The sequence below is a fragment of the Falco cherrug genome, chromosome 9, assembly GCF_023634085.1.
Source record: "Falco cherrug isolate bFalChe1 chromosome 9, bFalChe1.pri, whole genome shotgun sequence".
NCBI classification, from domain to species: domain Eukaryota; kingdom Metazoa; phylum Chordata; class Aves; order Falconiformes; family Falconidae; genus Falco; species Falco cherrug.
The window spans coordinates 22,431,288-22,446,719 of NC_073705.1; the positions used below are offsets into that span (position 1 = coordinate 22,431,288).

The following is a 15,432-nucleotide window of genomic DNA, read 5'->3' on the forward strand; positions in this document are numbered from 1 at the left end:
GCAGGAGCATAAATCTTAGGACTGGGGCCAGAGTGCAGTGGCATCTCTGCAGGTGCCTTTAAATAACTAGAGGACCAAATAAGCATTTGCGACTGAAGTCACTGTGTTACAGAGCAGCATGGCTGTGTGAAGTTTGCTGCTCAGCTGCAGAACAGTAACAGGAGTGGCAAAGAAGCATTTCTGAAAGCAAAGCTTAGACTTGGGCTGCATGGCAATTGGCAGGTAAGTGTTGCATGGCACTGTTTTCTGAAAATGGACAATTCTATGCCTGATTTTATGCATTTGTAGCAATATGGAATGCACAGCATATTACGAGCAAAGCAAGGGCTAGATTTTTGCCTTCAAAATATTATTTAGAGGTTAAAGCTGAGGCCATGGGTTTTCTCTACAACCTACTTTTGTTTATGCTTTCACATAAACAATGTTTTTAAAGACATATGTCTTCATCTGATTCCTTCACTGCTTTAGAGGTGATAGGATATTGTTTAATTATCTGAAGAAGATAATTATCTTTCCCAAAATAATAGTCATGCAAAGGTTGATAGTTATGATAGTTCTGAATGGTTTGCAGATTGATTTTCTCTAAGATCCCAGTGTTGTTTTTAAGGATCTGTAAAAAGATTGCAAGGGAGCATTTTCTAGGACCACAACATTTGCTTTTGTGGTTCTGAAATTCCAAATACCTGGCAAGAGTAAAGAGAGAAATAACTTGCTCTGAAATAATGCTCCCAATTAATGCTTGCAAGTAAAGTTACGCAGCACATTCTATTTTCAAAGCCATTCAAGGTACGAACTGCAGATACCATTGCTGGGTTTTATAGGTATAAAGCATAAACGTATGTTTATGCTTTAATATATATGTATGTAAAGTTAAATAAGCCAAAATAAAGGAGCAATATGATCGAACATCAATCATTTAGCTCCGCTGTCAGTAGGGGATTGGACTAGATAGGCTCCTGAGGTCCCTCCCAACTGAAATTATTCAGTGGTTTTAACTTGCTTTTCTACTGTTATGTTTTAGAAGTTCCTGCAGGAAAGATGCTAGTGCTTACTTTAGCTGATCCGCTAGAGTAAATGCAACTGTTTTCACTTAACAGCTTGTCTGCAAGGATATTTTTTTCAATTTAGTTTTTGTTAAATAAAATGTCATTTACATAGTGCTCTGGATTCCAAAAAGCTGTGTTCTACTGAAAAACTGTTGCTCCCAGCATTGAAACTCCCGATTTTTTGATGCCCAGCAAATTTTTCACATTTTTTTTTATGCCATCAGAATAAGGAATGAAAGCAGGCGTTACCAGTGGCTGGATTGGTTAACGTGGCTGGCTTTATTTACATGGCATGTGGGTGCAGACGCTTTTCTCGTGTATAGGGGTTGGTTCAGGAAAAGGAGATCGGTTTTACTTAGGGGAGACCCATTAGTCACTACTTGTGCACCCATCCTGCAAAACGGGGAGGGATGCGGGGCCGTCTCAGAGCAGCTCGGGGCCGTCTCAGAGCAGCTGGGAGGCAGTTTGCCCTGTATGAGCGCTTCTCGGGGCCGTGCTCTTGGGTAGCGGCCTGAAATGCCTGACACGAGGCCCCTTGCCCAGAAGGGCTGTATGTTTAAATAAGGAGGAAAATAAAACCCTCGCCGTTGAAATGCTGTTTCTACACGCGCTGTAAATTACGCTCCGTGTGAAATTCAGCAGCTTCAGCGGGGGAGCTGCTTGCACCTTCAGCTGGTGCCTCGGCTCGCCCCCTTCAGATGTTGGCGGGCTCTCGGCAGCAGCGCCGGGAGGGGACGGGCGGCGGCGAGGAGGGTGGTGCCGTCCCCGCGGGGCGCTCCGGCGGTGCTCAGACGGCTCTCGGACCCCCTCGGGGCGGAGGTGCTCCAGCCTTCCCGAGCCGCCGGCCCCGGTGCCTGGCCGCCCTCACCGTGAACACGCCGGGCTGTCAGGGCCAGACCTTGTCCGGGCCGCCCCCGCCGCTCTCCCGGCACCGCCCACTGCGGGCAGGCCGCCGCGATGGCCGCGCCCCCCGGGCCGCCCCCCGCTCCCGGCCCGGAGCGCCGCCTGCCGCCGCCATCTTTGTTGATGTGTCAGCTCGCCGGGAGGGTCGCGGTCGGCGGGGCCATGGGGCAGCTGCCGCCATCACTGCCGGCCTCGTAGCGAGCGGGTGAGGGGCCGCGCCGGAGGGCGGGAGGTGCGCGGCTGCCGGCTGCCGCCCGTCGCCCCTCGACCCCGCGGGCGCTGCCGGGCTCCCTGAGGGGGGCGGCGCGGGGGCACCCGCGGCCGCGGGGGCCGGGCGGGACGGCTGGGCGCTGCCCGGCGGGCTCGGGAAGGGGCGGCGGTGCCGGGTAAGCCGCTTCGGCCGCCCCCCGCGGCGTGCCGGGGGCAGCGGCCGGTAAACCCCGGGGGGGCCGTGGCCGCGCGGGGGCGGGGGCAATTGCCTCCGGTGCCCTGCCGGCGAGGTGGGCGCTGCGAGGGGCTGTGCGTGTGCGGGGGGGGCACCGGGCTGGCGGTCGCGGCGGGTCTGTGGGTGAGGCTTGGGGTCTGCAGGGAGGAGAGGGGCGAGGTGACATCAGGTCCCGGGGTGGGGGGCAAAGTCCTCCCTTAGCAGTGCCTTCTGAGTCGGGACCTCCCGAGCAGGTAGCTCTAGCTCCTGCCCTGGCTCGTAGTCTCTTTGTTTCTTGACAGCTTTCTTCTCCACGTTATTAATTAGATGTTCCAGTTTCATTGGTTGTGTGTTGATTTCACTATATGGTTAAATAATTAGATAAGAAAACCCAGCTACTCTTAGACCAGTACGAGGGTTATTTTTTAGAGCTGTCCGCACTGTTGTTGTAGGGTACATGTCCTTGTTTTTGCAGATGGTATTTGCAAAAGCTGCTTGCCCTCCTAGGTTGGAAAGGAGGAAGCTTTACTGCTGCTTCAGGGAGATGATTATGATGTAGGCTTGCAGATTTTGGCTCTTGTCCTGGAAAGTCGTCTGCACAGGTGAGTCTGGTATGTGTGTACTTCTAGGGAGACTGTGCAGACCAGGAGAGGATCTTTTGCAGAATTGAAATCTGCGTGTAAGATGAGAAGTAGGGTAGTCTGGCTTTATTGTTGGATTACTTTATCTTATTCTAAAACTGCTTTTCAGAAGTTAAAACGTCGCAAGCAGAATACACTAAAAAACCCATGTGACCAGTGTCCCAGTGTGTTTTGTTGTATAAGATTTTTGAAGCAGTATGAGCCATGGCTGTATTTTCATGTTGACAAGGAAATGTAATCACTTGCTGTTATGAATGCTTATATTGCCATTGACTTGAGGAGGAGATGGTTAAGCTGTAGAAGTGTGAGAAACTGAAAGTCTGAAGATGTTTCAAGAGTCTCAATTTGAAATGTTAATCTGTTTTACAGGAGAAAAAAAAAGTAAACTTTTCCTGTGTTGCCTCTGAGTCCTCTTCTTTTTCTGAAATTCTTCAGTCATCTGTTCTTGACTTGGCTTTAAAACAAATTTTCTGTTGTTTTATAAGACTTGGTTTAGGATTGTTGACAGATGTTTGTTGGTTTTGTGAGGTTCATTATTTTGAAGTGTTGGGAGAAGGACTGAAGAACCAAATACAGAGAGTGGTTTCTTTGTTCCTAATTAGCAGCTGTGTTGCTTATCACTACCCAAGGCTAATGCTGAATTTCCTGAGGCTGTCTTCTTAAACAGTATGGAAAAAAAGCAGGTGCTTTTCTGGATTTAGTAGTGTTATTAGGCAGGAGAAATATGTTAAATCAGTAGCCTGCAACTTCTGTTAACATGTGAGTTCCAGTAGGCAATATCCTGTACTTAGTTCTGAGTTGGCTTGTTCTGAACTTATTTTCCTGTTGCCAAAAACAATATTGGAAAGCTTTATGGGTAATTCTTATCTTCAAGTCATAGACCAAGACCCTGCTGCCTCAAATGGAGGGTGGGGAAAAAAAATCTCATCAGAAACAAATCAGTATCAGAAGAGAGGAGAAAATCACAACCCTAATTTCAAGAAATACATGGAATGCTGATTTTTCTCTTTTTTTGATGTACGTAATACTGCGTCTTTACTAATTAGCAGAAGTCAGTCTTCTGTAGAGCTTAAGTGGGCTCATTCAGATCCTTAAAAGGTTGAAGTTTTTTGCTTGTTTCTTTCCAGGGATACTGGAGAAACTGTAGGAGAATCAGGTTTGAAAACAGTAGATCCTTACCATCCTCATGAATGGTGTTTTTCAGTAGGCGGTAGTCATGCAGACAGTAATGCCTTGGGTGGACTTCTACAACCCTGTTGCATGTTCTGGAAACGATATTTGAAAACAGCTGTTGATAGCAAATACGCTGGCATCTTCAGTGCCAAATACGCTAAGACCCGTATCTTACCAATACCTTGACACTACAGTTTTGCAAGAAGGTCTGCCACTGCTCTAGCTTTTATTTGTGAACCAGCGTTATGACTTGGGTTTAGGTGGGGAAGACCTGTCACAGAATGTATGCTTTGTCCAGCTTGTGAACTCAATCAGAATTTTGACTTCTTCCTCTGCCTTAAAACGTTCTTTGCATAGGAGATGTTATCAGTGTTAGAACATGAATGCAGACAGGGTAGTGGTAGTGACTAACAGGCTAGTACTAGCCTTGTTCTAGGCAGAGTTTAAGGCATGATGCTGAAATCCTGGAAGGATTGTAAAGTGCTGTTGCTGGCATTGCATCAGCAGCTGAAGGAGAGACTGGTTTTCTTAAAAGAGTAAGAGTTGTTCTCTTACTCTACTAACAGCAGATTACAAGTCTGTGCATAAACTCCTAAGTATCCAAGTCTCATTTGAAGTTCATGGTAAAAGGTTGCTGTTGTTAGTGTATTGTTTTCCCAAGCCACGAACTTCTGACCTTGGGACTAGTATGACAAAAAAAAATAACACTTTCAAGGCATATCCCATGACTTGTGTTGTGATGGGAACAAACCCAGTCCTGCTTATTAAACCTTAACTGATGAACTTCATTTTTGGACTTGTGCTGTTACTTGACCCCCTATGTGGAGTTAAGACGACCATATTATTAACCACTTGTATGACATTTGTAGAAAACCTAGTGATGCCTTGAAGGAATTCATACAACATTATTCAACTATTTAGCTTGTGACAAAAGCACAGATAAAGTTTGAGTAAACCTTGTCTTCTGAAGTACTCGCATTAAAAGAATTGATAGAAATGCTGAGCTTTGCACCTTGTCACTGTCATGGGACTATGCAATCTGTGTTTATATAAAGCCAGATTAAAAAAGAGAAAAATAGTTGAGATTAAATATTAAACTGATAAAAGCAAGGAAATCCTGAGAGTATCCACTGTGTATATTCACTGTTCTATGCCCCTCCCTTCAAGCATGTGCATCAAAGCAAGTCTTTGTGTGAGCTGAATCAGGGAGCTGTGTCAAGTTATGCCTGGGCTTGAGGACTTGGTGTCCCAGTACACAGCCAGTTTGCCACTTGTACTCGGAGTCACAGTTGTCCTGTCTGTGTTGCAGTCCTCTAGCTTTTCTCTTGTAGGTGGTACCGCATTATGTTGTATCTTCCTTCTCAGCAATATTAGCTGACGTCCCAATAATCTTCTCTCTCATTTAGAGCATTCAGTCTTGGGCAAAAGTGAATTAATATTGGGAGAGCTAGTGTAGGTGGGACTCAGGTGTGTTTGTTTCCTATATATATTGATCTCTAAATACAGGAAGCCCATCAGTGTATGAGACCTTGTGGCCACTCCTCCGTTTTGTATGGAATACAGGCAATGGTGATCGATTTAATCTCTTCTTAAGCTGTTCTTTCTGTTACTTTTTCTTAGGTGTTGTGATGCTTTTCAATCCAGTTAAATCTCTTTTTTATTGTGTTCCATCACTTCTAAATGTGGGTGGCTTGCTGCTCTGATTACCTTTACATGTGGAGATGTAACCAAATGCATTTCAAACAGTCCTTCTAGATTCGTGTTTATGTATCTTGTGCTAGATTAAGTACCTGGTTTTGTGGACCTTTCTGTCCCAGTCCCTTTCGATTTAGCTGAAACCTTTGATTTGTCCCTCTATACAGCTGGTGTATGGCAGAGCTGCTTTTTGTATCTTGTCATGTAGAACAGAACTTCTTTAGCTGAATCCTCATATCTTTATAAACTTAAACTCAACTCCTAAAGATAATTCTATTTTAAACTTATCTCTCTTGCAGTGTTACCTGGTGGTGTAATGTTTAGACTGGGAAAGCAGTTTGTGATGGATTTTTTATGAAAGATGCCATTCAAAATGCAGATAAATTGTGTTAATTGGAAACAACAGGGAAGTTTTTGCTAGTCAATGTGATGAGCAGCAGACAGTAGTTGAGGATATTTTGCTTCAGAAAGAGAAACAAAAAACCTTACCCAGCAAGTAAAGCAGAAGGGTGTGTTCAGTCTGTTCAGATTAGTTAAGGTGAAAGTATTATTAGGATTACGCTACAGCTAACTGCTAACACATACTGTACAATTTCTCTTCCATTTTAGTTTTAGTCTTGCTGTCATGTGGAATTTTTAGCAAGGGTTCTGGTGCAATGACAGGTTGGCACTGACTTGAAAAAACATTTTAGTTTGCTGAAATAGTGATTATTGTCTAATAAAGATGTGAAAAGCTCTTGGAGATGCAACTTGTGTTTTACAATGGACAGCACGACTATGAGAAGAAAACCATCAAAATAAATTATTTCTTTAGCATTCTTGTTGAAGTGTCATTGTACATATGGTGGCATGTAAGCTGGCCTACAGCTTCATCTCTTACCTGAGTGTAATAGGTAATTTTATTATTATATAAATTATATCTGGAAATTATATCTGAATTGAAATGAAGATGCAGTTCCTGTGATTCCAACAGTTTTCTTGTTGTTAATGATTGCTTTAATGTTTCAGTCTTAGAGTAATGTGTTTAAAGATAATAGAAAGTACTTATTACTCTGTTGTGACTCATTTAAGATTGTTGCTAATAGAATGTTTTGTAGCATGATATTTAAAGGAGAGGAATAGTCCTTTGTGGAACAAACTGTTCAGACAAATTACCATGTTCCTAATAAATGCTATGGCATTTGTGAAGCTTTTTTGCATGTAACTTCTTTTAAGTGTTACCTTGGTTGCTTCACATGTGTGGGACATGTCAGTAAACCTACAAAAATCATTATCATTCTCTTCGGTGTTCTTCAGCCAATAAATCCTTATTAACTCTTTCACTTAAAGTCAGTCTTCAGTGTTACACTGGGGTATATTGCATCTCATGTTAACAATTGAATTTGCAACTGAGGCTGGCTAATCACTTGTACTCTGGTTTTGTGTTACCCAGAAACCTGCAAGAGGGAAGTGGATTGCTCTCCAAGTGGACTGTTCAAATGGTGTTGATGTGCTGGTTTTGCTTTTGTTGAGGTCTTCTGATGGACATCAGAGTTTCATCGAGAAAAATTCTTGACTGTTGAAACTTACATCGTATATCACCGTGTTTCATAGATACATGAGTTGAAATGTTAGGCAATATTAAAAATAAAATCTCTTTAGCAGAGCCTTTAGTCTATGCTGCAATGACTGGGGCAAGAGCCAACACGTTATTGAAGCATAAATGATAAACGTGGTTTTGTTAAAATTATGTATTTATCTTTGCTTCATGAGCATTAGTAGTTGCTTACATGGGGAGGTGCTTCTGAGTTGTGATTTTGCTTGAGTGTAATGAACCACTTGTAAAAATTGGTCTGTGGATTGGAATTTAGTACCACATGTACTTAACGTGAGTGAATAGGAGGCAGAGTTGTTTAAATATTGGAGTACATATTGATAACATATTTCATGCTGCTGCTTTTTAAAATCATGGGTTTTGTTGAATCACGATTTCCAGGGGTTGAGTGTGAACCTGCTATCTCAGGATAGATTTAGGACATTGCTGATGTTTCTTTATATGAATTTTTGCAAATCATGTCAGAACAAAAGACCTCTTGGAAGGTACTGCTCAGTATTACTGTGTTAAAAGTCAGTCCCCAGTTGCATGCAAAAAAAATGTTAGATTCCATCCTAAAAAAAAAAGAGCTGAAGTTTTATCTCATCTCCAAGTTGTCTGTTTGCTGAAAAAGGGGAACTTAAAGTGCTTGGTGCTTTTACAGGTCAAGACATGGAACAGTATAAGACATGTAGTGGAAATTTCATTTGTACTTGACCTCAGGAGAGCAGTGTTATGTCAGTGGCTTTGTCTGGGAGTGTTGTTGAGAGCTTTAATTGGTAGTTGGAGGGCTGGAGTAATGGAAAAGTATGTTACAATGTGACTGGAGGTGTAAGTGTGAATCTTCAAAATAGCTGTAAAATTTCCTCTTGGAAAATTCATGTGACTGCATTTTAATTTACTATTGGGTGATACAAAAAAAATCGGCGTTTTCTTTGGCAGCTGTAATTCCATGAGGATAATGCTTTTCATTTTTTTAAAAAAGTCTGTCTGCCAGACCCCCTACAATTCTAGATTTAGGTGTTAGTTTGGAAATTTTTTAGTAGCCTTTTTGCATGTGTATCTCTGGTTTTTAATTGTTATTTTTATTACTGGATCAGCTTTGACAGGTTGCACAACTAAGTTGATAGTATTTCTGTCTTCAGAACACCTCTTGATTTTTAAAGAGCTGTTAGAAAGCTAGAGTCATGAAAGTAGAGGAGGGTTTCTGGTATGTGTTTAGACCGGCTACTGTTTCAGGTGGTTCAGTGCTCACTGCTGTCCAGAGAATTGGGCGTGAACGAAGAGGGCAGTCATGACAAAAGCATTACATTTTTAAGTGGTTTAAGTGGGTTACAGAATTTTCTGTTCATCTAGCACCTGGGTTATGCAGAGATAAACCCCACACCTTTCTAAATATGTAGGCAAGCTGTACATCTGCTTTCCTAAATTCAGCTTTGCCAAAACTGGAGTGATTCATAAATGTCTGCATCTGGCATCTCCTGTATCAGAATGAAGCTGCTTTTTCCTTGCTTGCTCCCACAACACTGGGATCTGCTAGCAATGGAAGTTTGTGTAAACTCGTAGATCAAATGAGCATTTTTTGGTTGAATTGGAGAGGAGGCCACAGAGGAGCAAAGATATTTGTAAATTAAGTTGAAATCTTGTACCAAGAAAAGTAACCCAGCACCTGGGATAGACAGCTGGTTGCATGAGTTTTGTAGTGCTGCCCAAGGCTTCTGGTCTAGTGCTAGGGGAAAAAAGGAGTGATTTGCTTTCACTGGGCAGGCTGAGGGTGTTAAGAGCAAACCCCTTTTCTAGCTATCTTCATAAGAAGCTGTCTGTAGGACAGGCATTATCTCTTCTCCCGGTAACTGACAGGGCAAGCTGCGCACTAAACCTGAATTGCATAGTTCAGAAACTAGAACAGATATGGCAGCTTAGTGAATGTTTCAGAGCATTTGAAGAGACTACTGCTTAAGGGTGTTTGCTTAGATTTTTATCATGAATTTCCAGTGGAGCTTATCTTGAGAAGGTGCCATATTGAAAAGCAAAATAAAGATTAACAGCAGCAATTGTGTGAGTTATTTATCCACTGCAGTTTGAGAAAGAACCAGGAAATAAGGATCTTAAATTACAATGTAAAGAGAATTGCACTGAAGCAATTTGAAGGGCCTTGGTTTCTATGTAGGCTTTTTCTGTAATCACAGGTGGACTTTGTTTAGAGGTATACGGTGTTTCCCTAGCAAATCTACAGCACAAACTGCAGTAGCAACACAACTACATGAGTGCTGAAGTGACATCCATGTAAGAGTGGTAGGGACTTCTCCTCACTCGAGCTGCTTGTTTGGTGTCACCAGATTTTTCTGTCACTTAGCTGCTTGGTACTTAGGACCCTGCTGACTGTCGGGGTCATCTGCCCATGAGCCATGGAGCACTTCATCACTCATTTCTTTGTCTTCCACCTACTCTCTGAAATGCATCGTATCTGTATTGCAGCTTCTGGTCATTTTGAGACTTTAGTCTATTACTTAAAGAACATTTGAGTACTCTGCTGTGGCAGTTACGAAATGGAAGGGGAAAGAGGATAGCTTTGTAAATTTACGTTGTACTTCTATTTAAAAATGAACTTGTTTAAATATCCTATAAAACCTATCTGAATGCTTTTTACATATCCAGAGGTGAAGAGCATACGTGATCTTAGCTGATGTGAGAACTATGTGTTTTTGCTATTTTGTGGATTGGACGTATACTTGTTTGGAGAATAGATGGTTCCCTCTTCATCAGTGGTTCTGCTACAAGGTCTCTCTTAGGAGCACAGCTAGGAACAAAAAACATCTACCAAAAGATGATGCAAAACCCTTTCTGGCTGAAAGCTGACATAATTGACTGCTACTGGCCATTGTATTATGTAATGCGTGGTTGAATGTGTCTGGTGTCCAGTGAACTGCGTTTACTGTATTAACTTCTTGTCTCAATGCTCTTCACTTTATTTCGAAATCCATGCTGGTTTGAACAAGTTTTTTGTGTATGCACACACCTTTGATGGATTATATTAGTCCCTCCTTCACTTTTTTGCCCCTTTTTCCACAGTATGTTCAAGCTTTGTAGCTTAAATATATTTTTTCTGTTACAGCTGTGATTTTTGTTTCTCAGGACCTTGACAGTCGGTCTGTTTGCTTACAGAACCATGCCAGGCATGCACTTCCGTCATTCTTTAATCTGTTTATTGTAGAAGAGCCCCACTGTGATAAGTTTCTAGGTGACAAGGTGCACACTTTCTAATTTTTTCCCCTTGTTGTTGGTAGAGTCTTCTAGACAGCCACACCTCAGTAAATGCTTCCTATAGTTGTCGTTTAATATGCTTCTTCAGATGTTATCTTTGTTTCAGCCAGTTTCAAAAAATATTTTCTCCTCCTTGACCATTTACAACATCAGTGATGATAGCTTGGGCCAGGCTATCTATTTTATGAAATCAAATGCTAGCGTATCTGCTTAGGAAAGTCCTTTGTAGTCAGGGATTTAAAAGAATCATGTTTGTGCTCCATAAGAAGATTGAAAAGACAGGCAGTTTGAAATGGCGTAATATTGAATTAAAATGTACCAGATTTTCAGTGCGTGCCTGTAATAACAGACTAGCAGGCTGTAGCTGGGAGGGGTTGTGTTCCTAATTAGATCTGTGCAGACAGTAGGTAGTGTACAGGGAATTGCTTTCATCATGAATTAGCTTCTAGTGGCTGGGAATTAGCAGTACTGGAATACAGGGGAAGATTTTCAACTGGTATAGTGGATAACCTGATGGACAGCCAAGGGTTGAGGGTGTCAACAGCTTTCGTAAAAATTAAGAGTGTTTGTATGTATATACTTTTCAGCAGAGGAAAGAGGAGGGCTGACTGTTAAGAGGTGCTTTTTTCTTTGCTGGTGAATGGACTCTGAAGTGAAAATTTACTGTTAAAGCATGTGTGGAAAGGAATAAAAAGGAATAACTTTTGACACTCCTTCCCCCCGCCCCTCCCCCCCATCTTCCACCTTTATTGCAGCATTTTCTTTCAATGGGCACAAAAAGTGGGAAGAAAAGAAGAGGGAGGGAGAAAGGGCTGAAATTTTGATGTTAAAATGATAGGTCCTAGCTGTCTGCTAATACAGAAGAACAGAGTTCTTAAATTTTCAGACAAAGCATTCTTCCGGTGAAGGTGAATAAGGAGCTAGTATGGTGGTTCAGTGTAGGTATTGCTTTTTTATTTGTAATTGTGTTTCTGGATTATACCTGTAGGAAGCTGTCCATTGCTGGCTTCTGTTCAGACACCTGTGTGTTTCATGTCATGTTTAACAGTATACTTGGAAGAGTGATGCTAAAACAAGAATAATTAAACTTACTTTATTATCACATCTGAAAATTAATTCTCATAACCTTATTTATGAGAATATAGTTGTATTAAAATCAGAATTTGAATTGGAGGAGCTTTTAAAATTAGTGGCATGTGTCTTCTAGCTGGTAAATGGTTTCCTTATTTCTGCAGGTAATTACTATGGTTTTAGTCCAGGAACTAAATATTAATGTCTGGTCACATACTTTCTTACACAGTTATATAGCTTTATAAATCTTGGATTAATAAACAGTCAAATTAGTGATCAGACATGCCATCAATGGCACTTTTGGAAATTCTGTTTTCACTTCACTGTAAAAATGAAACTATAAACAAGTACATAGTCACGACAATTTTCATAGCAATGACAAAGTACCATTATTAGAGCTTTTTATTCCAGAAATCCAGCTAACATGATGTGGCATAGTACATGCTCAGCTTACAAGACTGAGATCAAATCTTGCATACAAAAAGTTCCTTGACTTGTCCACTTAGCAGATTGGTTTGGTAGAACAAGTTAAGACCTTTGTCTTACATACTGGTAGTTTGCAGAGCAGGTCTATACTGTTAAAATAGCTAAGTAGTAAACATTATTTGACTTAATTTAAAAGTAATGTTAGGCTTTGAGATAGATTATTTGTGGACAATAGAATGTAGATGGAAATGCCCAAATAAATTCCAGTAGCATGTAAATTTTATTCATCTACAAATTTTACCTTTGTGTGCTGTGATTCTGGAAGGTTTTCTATATGTTTGTAACTTCGTATCTATGAATAGCTCCTGAGGTCAGGGCTGAACAAACAGGATGACTGCTCCTGAAGGTAGCTAGAAGAAATAAGTTTTTTGTCTTTTTGGCATGTTACAGGACCATATATCAAGGTTTTTGATATTCCCCCTAGATAATCAATACTTACGTTGAATATACTTCACTGAAGAGCTTAAATGAGTGATTGTCACGTTGGTTCTTTCTTTTATCATTTGATTAACAGTTAATAGGGGATGTTTCTATTGTGTAACAAAGTGAATTAAAAATAAAATACTGTTTCCTGGGTCCTTGCTTTCCCTTACATACCTGGGAGTCGTTTGTGCCCTGTAAAGTTGGTGTGCTGTCTGCTCGTTGTATTGGCAGGCTCTCTGCGCCCAGCTTTTGATTTCAGTCAGTTGTGCTATCAGCAATTTAGCAATGAGCACATCTCAGTTACAGTAGTATGAGAAATGGTTGCAACCCTTGCCAGTACTAGCCTTTAATGTTGTGTGTCCTGTGGCTGCAGCTTAGCTACTTCTCCAAGTACTAATGTAATACTTAAAATGAACATCATATGCACTGATGCGGATTTAAACCTAATTTTTGTGAATACCACAAGGTAATGAGGGAAAGTATGTATGTTCTTTGTTTCTTCAAAGAACACGTCTATGATGAGGAAAAAATGTGTCTGATAACAAGAAAAAAACGAAAGGAAGGCAAAGTTTTGGTTTTGAAGGGTACAACTTGCCTATGTTCTCATGTATATAATGCAGAGAGGCGTTTTGTTTGCTTGTGCAAGTGGGGCCCATGGGCCCATTGTTGCTGTCAAGGAAGCTGGACTGAGCTCTGTTCATGTTCCTCATTCTCTGCCACTCACATCACCAGGTTTTGAATTGATGGGTTTCCACTTGCTTTGCTGTGTATTACTGCATTGTGGGGAAATGCAGGCAGCTGTCTCCTTAGCTTTAGAATAGGGGCAGGAACACAGGGAAGGTGTGTTAAGAGAGTCAAACTAATTGTGAGCTGTAAAACGAGAGGAGGAGGATTTGTCAAACTAGTTGTGTGAGTGCTAAGGGTCCTGTCACAGCAGCAGAAAATGTTGTAAGCCAGTGACAGAAAGCTTTCATGTGCTACACTAGATGTTTGGCAGTTTCACAGGATGGATGGTTATTCATGGTATGTGGGCAGGCAAGCTTGGGCTGGGCTAATCTCAAAATGCTAATTTGAGAAGTTCCTACTCTGGGCCTTTTAAATTGACTTAGTAGTGCTTACATTCTCCTGTGGCGTAGGCAGCAGAGGAGACAAGACAAGCATGACTGAGGAAGATACTGGCCATCCAGTTTAGATGATGAATAACCCTGAGGAAGGAGCAGAGCAAATGGTTGAAGGTAGAAGCTTAGCAAAACAGTACAAGAAGTGCTCACCTGGCACTCTGCTGTCTCTCAACATACTGTATGTTTTCTGATGCATAAGCAACCTGTCATTACATAAAACCTGATTCATCTGCTTGAGTCAGGATTTGCCTTTTTTGATTGTTTTTGACACCTGCTGAAGATATCATAAAAGACACTATTTTGTTTTCTTAATGCAGTGACAGTGTGACACCATAACCTTAGTACTTCCCTGATTTTTGGAAGAGTCACTTGTAAGGATGGGTAGGATAATAGAAGATGGATAGTAAACCTGGAAAGAGATGGAGCTGCTATCAACTATGTATCTGGTGTCCAAATATTATTTGGGGCTGCTGTATTTGTTTTTGATGTGAAACAAGTAGTAGCATGTTTCATTTCAGCTGGCTACTACTCGGCTGACAATGTTGTTTGTTTTAAGCTGCTTTCACACAAAACATTTGCTTACAAAGCAGGAGCCTTTTCTTCAGTGTCATTACTACTGGGTTTTGTCTCTGGCCCTACAAAGGAGGTATCTGCTATATTCAGTTGCCTGAGGTAGGCACAACAAACTTTGGTCGTTCAGGAGACATTTGAATGTCAAGGTGAACTTGCATTGACGATCGCTCCACGTGATTTCTTTGGATATTTCTGGTGTGAAAATAAATTGTGATCCTATGATGAATTGTAAAGTTTTATCTGTGTTTAAAGGTAATTAGAACATGAAAACTAGTACTATCCAATGGCAATAGGGGAAATAAAATATCTGCATAGGTCATGAACAGATTCAGATAGATTGGGCAGATGGATCTAAAATCCAGTGTATTGGAGTTGGAAAGAATAGGTACTTAATGTGGTAAGTTATATTCTGAGTACCATAGAAAATTAGGGTAGGTCTGTAGGGAACACTGAATCATCATAATTTACTGTTCATGCTTTAATTGATTTGTATAGTCACTATGCAAATTCCCTATGCATTTGATACAAAACCTACACTTTATTAATGATTAAGTGTAAGATATTCTGGATATGGAGTTGGTGGCATTTTATTGCTCTGCTACTAATTGAATTATGCAAATAATTGTAGTTCTGCTTCCACGTAGATTAATTTTTCTCTCTAATACTATTTCACAGTACTATTTACAAAAGGAAGTAACACAATAAGATGAAAACTTAGTATCCTTCCCAAGGTACTGTCTTAACAGAGCTGTATTTTTTCACCTGTTGCTTTCATATGAAGAGAAGTTCTATCCAGTTTGCTGACTGGACTGGAGATTTTGGGTATAGTAACCAACATGGAAGTTCACGTATCTGGCCTTACTACTTCTTTTCTTGTGGGAGTGGTGAACTACAGCAGCTGGGCGATGATGAGCAGCTTTGAGGCAGTAATACATAAAAAACCTGCACATTTTGGGGGTTTTGGAACACTTTAGGAGGTACTTCAGAAAAGGTTTAAAATGAGCCAAACCCCTGCTCTGATCATCCCAAAGAAAGTGTC

General features: G+C 41.2%; 1 protein-coding gene across 4 annotated transcripts in view; it reads left to right on the plus strand.

Annotated features, from left to right (window-relative positions):
• The first annotated feature begins 2,030 nt into the window (after positions 1 to 2,030).
• Positions 2,031 to 15,432, plus strand: part of CCDC186 (coiled-coil domain containing 186) — a 39,191-nt gene continuing 25,789 nt past the window's right edge. For 2 of the 4 annotated variants that reach the window (XR_008733818.1, XM_055720144.1), the window contains exon 1: positions 2,031 to 2,154. The gene's annotated coding sequence lies outside the window, so the exon portion shown is untranslated. Of the gene's footprint in view, positions 2,155 to 2,848; positions 2,976 to 15,432 lie in introns of all 4 variants that reach the window. The other 2 variants (XM_055720145.1, XM_055720147.1) reach the window with 2 other exon arrangements.